This window comes from Penaeus vannamei, chromosome 28 (genome assembly GCF_042767895.1).
Source record: "Penaeus vannamei isolate JL-2024 chromosome 28, ASM4276789v1, whole genome shotgun sequence".
NCBI classification, from domain to species: Eukaryota; Metazoa; Arthropoda; class Malacostraca; order Decapoda; family Penaeidae; genus Penaeus; species Penaeus vannamei.
In genome coordinates this window covers 14,204,048-14,209,047 of record NC_091576.1, presented here as the reverse complement: position 1 = coordinate 14,209,047, position 5,000 = coordinate 14,204,048, and positions in this window count along the sequence as shown.

Genomic DNA, 5,000 nt, shown 5'->3' with positions numbered 1-5,000 from the left:
AATGATATCATTATTGTTATTACAATGATTATTATTGTCATAATAATTTCTAAAATATTAATTATTGTTATTATCATTATAAAAATAGTTATAATGATGAAAATGACAAATGATTAGCATACTAATCATTATAACTGCAATAATGATAATGATATTAATAATAATCATGACGATAATGAATATAATGATGATACTTATAAGAATAATGATTGTAATGATGATAATGATGATAATAACCATAGAGTCCATTTATAATGAAATAAAGGCTAAAACTAATAAAATCCCAAAAGTCGTAAAAACGGCAAAATCTACCGTATTATAGCCATATGAGAGAAAGGTCGAAATAAAAACCTTTCTCGCCTTTAAATGATAATTATGATGATTTTAACATTAATTCAGGTAATAATGATGATGTTCATGATAATTCCTTTATCATTAACAATAATGATAATTATGATGATAATGACAATAATAATAATGATGATAATAATAAAATTATAATTTTAATGATAATTTTGATCATTACTGCAATAATAGCAATAATTAATTATATTCTAATAATTTTCATACTATTAATGACAACAGAAATAACAATTTGATTATTATTGTTATTATAATAAGAATTATTGTCATTATTTCTAAAATTATCATTATTGTCATTATTTCTAAAATTATCATTATTGTAATTATCATTATAAAAATAGCTATAATGATTAAAATGACAGTAATAATTAGAATAATGATCATTATAACTGCAATAATGATAATGATAATCATGATAATGACTATAATGATGATAATCATAAGAATAATGATAATAATAATCATAGAGTATATTTATAATGAAATAAAGGCTAAAACTAATAAAATCCCAAAAGCCGGAAAAACTGCAAATTCTAGCGTATTGCAGCCTTTTGAGAGAAAAAAGGTCGAAGAACCTTTTTCGTTTTCAAATAATAATTATGATGCTTTTAACATTAATACAGATAATTATGATGATTTTCATGATAATTCCTTGATCATTAACACTAATGATGATAATTATGATAACAATATGATTATTATTGTTATTATAATAAGAATGATTGTCATTATTTCTAAAATTATCATTATTGTTATTATTATAAAAATATTATAATGATGAAAATAACAGTAATAATTAGCATAATAATCATTATAAATGCAATAATTATAATGATTATAATGATAATCATGACGATGACTATAATGATGATAATCATAAGAATAATGACAATAATAATGATAATAATAATCATAGAGCCCATTTATAATGAAATAAAGGCTAAAATTAATAAAATCTCAAAAGTCGAAGAAACGGCAAATTCTAGCATATAACAGCCTTTTGAGTGAAAGGTCGAAGAACCTCCTTTTTCGTTTTCAAATGATAATTATGATACTTTTAACATTAATTCAGGTTATTATGATGATTTTCATGATAATTCCTTGATCATTAACACTAATGATAATAATTATGATGATAATGACAATAATAATAATGATAATAATAATGAAATGATAATTATAATGATAATTTTGAATGTTACTGCAATAATAGCAATAATTAACTCTATTCTAATAATTTTCACACTAATAATGACAATAGATATAATAATAATATTATTATTGTTATTATAATGAGTATTATTGTCAATATAATTTCTAAAATTATCATTATTGTTATTATCATTATAAAAATAGTTATAATGATGAAAATGACAGCAATAATTAGCATAATAGTCATTATGCTAATAATGATAATGATAATAATGATAATCATGACGATAATGATGATAATCATAAGACTAATGACAATAATGATGATAATCATAAGAAAAATGACAATAGTGATAATAATAATCATAGAGCCCATTTTTAAATGAAATAAAGGCTAAAGCTAATAAAATATCAAAAGTCGAAGAAACGGCAAATTCTAGCGTATTACAGCCTTTTGAGATAAAGGTCGAAGAACCTCCTTTTTCGTTTTCAAATGATAATTATGATGATTTTAACATTAATTCAGGTAATTATGATGATTTTCATGATAATTCCTTTAATATTAACAATAATGATGATAATTATGATGATAATAATGATAATAATAATAAAATTTTAACTATAATGATAATTTTGATAATTACTGCAATAATAGCAATAATTAACTATTCTAATAATTTTCATACTAATAATGACAACAAAAATCATATCATTGTTATTATTATAATGAGTATTATTGTCATTATTATTTCTAAAATTATCATTATTGTTATTATCATTATATAAATAGTTATAATGAAAATGACAGTAATAATTAGCATAATAATCATAATAACTGCAATAATGATAATGATAATAATGATAATCATGACGATAATGACTATAATGATGATAATCATAGGAATAATGACAATAATGATGAAAAGCATAAGAATAATGACAATAATGATGAAAAATATAATCATAGAGTCCATTTATAATGAAATAAAGGCTAAAACTAATAAAATCCCAAAAGTCCATTAAGAAAGGTTGAGAGAAAGGCCGAAAAAAACCTTTATCGCATTTAAACGATAATTATGATGATTTTAACATTAATTAAGGTAATTATGATGATTTTCATGATAATTCCTTTATTATTAACAATAATGATAATTATGATGATAATGACAATAATGATATAATAATAATAATATAATGATAATCATAATAATCATGACGATAATGACCATAATGATGATAATCATAATAATCATGACGATAATGACTATAATGATAATCATAAGAATAATGACAATAATGATGATAATCATAAGAATAATGACAATAATCATGATAATCATAAGAATAATGACAATAATGATAATAATAATCATAGAGTCCATTTACAATGAAATAAAGGCTAAAACTAATAAAATCCTAGAAGTCGAAAAAAGGCAAAAAATAGCGTGTTTTATCATTATAAATAATGATAAGATTTTGAGAGAAAGGTCGAAAAAAAATCTTTTTCGCTTTTAAATTATAATTATGATGATTTTAACATTAATTCAGGTAAGTATGATAATTATGAGTATAATGACAATGATAAAAATGATAAAAATAAAATGCTAAATATAATGGTAATTTTCATAATTACTGCAATATTAACAATAATTAACACTATTCTAATATCTTTCATACTAATAATGACAATAGAAATAATATCATTATTATTGTTATTATATTGAGTATTATACTCATTATTATTTCTAAAATTGTCATTATTGTTATTATAATTATAAAAATAGTTATAATGATGAAAATGACAGTAATAATAAGCATAATCATTATAACTGCAATAATGATAATGATAATGATAATCATGACGACAATGACTCTAATGATGATAATCATAAGAATAATGACAATAATGATGATAATCACAAGAATAATGACAATAATGATGATAATCATAAGAATAATGACAATAATGATGATAATCATAAGAATAATGACAATAATGATGATAATTATAAGAATAATGACAATAATGATGATAATCATAATCATAGAGTCCATTTATAATGGAATAAAGGCTAAAACTAATAAAATCCAATAAGTCCATAAAGAAAGGTTGAGAGAAAGGTCGAAAAAAAAACTTTATCGCATTTAAGTGATAATTATGATAATTTTAACATTAATTAAGGTAATTATGATGATTTTCATGATAATTCCTTTATCATTAACAATAATGATAATTATGATGATAATGACAATAATAATATAATGATAATAATAATATAATGATAATTATGATTATATTCTTTTATAATTCCTGCAATAATAACAATAATTAACTCTGTTCTAATAATTTTCATACTAATAATGACAAGGGAAATAATAATATCATTATTATTATTATTATAATGAGTATTATTGTCATTATTATTTTTAAATTATCATTATTGTAGCATAATAATCATTATCAATTCAGTAATGATAATGATAATAATGATAATTCGTGACGATAATGACTACAATGATGATAATCATAAGAATAATGACAATAATGATGATAATGATGATAATAATAATCATAGAGTCCATTTATAATGAAATAAAGGCTAAAACTAATAAAATCCCTAAAGTCGAAAAAACGTCAAAATCTAACGTATTACACTGTAGCCTTTTGAAAGGTCTAAAAAAAAAAAAACTTTCTCGCTTTTGAATGATAATTATGATGATTTTAACATTAATTCAGTTAATTATGATGATTTTCATGGTAATTCCTTGATCATTAACAATAATGATGATAATTATGATGATAAAGACAATAATAATAATGATAATAATAATAAAATGATAATTATAATGATAGTTTTGATGATTACTGCAATAATAGCAATAATTATCTCTATTCTAATAATTTTGATACCAATAATGCCAATGGAAATAATAATAATATCTTTATTATTATTATTATAATGAGTATTATTGTATTATTATTATTTCAAAAATTATCATCATTGTTATTATCATTATAAAAATAGTTGTAATGATGAAAATGACAGTAATAATTAGAATAATAATCATTATAACTGCAATAATGATAATGATAATAATGATAATCATGATGATAATGACTAAAATGATAATCATAAGAATAATGACAATAATGATGATAATAGTAATCATAGAGTCCAATTTTAATGAAATAAAGGCTAAAACTAATAAAATTCCAAAAGTCGAAAAACGGCATAATCAAGCGTATTACATCCTTTTGAAAGAAAGGTCGAAAAACCCACTTTCTCGCCTTTAAATGATAATTATGATTTTAACATTAATTCAGGTAATTATGATGATTTTCATGATAATTCCTTTATCATTAACAATAATGATAATTATGATGATAATGACAATAATAATAATGATAATAATAATAAAATGATAATTCTACAGATAATTTGGATAATTACTGCAATGATTGCAATAATTAACTCTATTCTAAT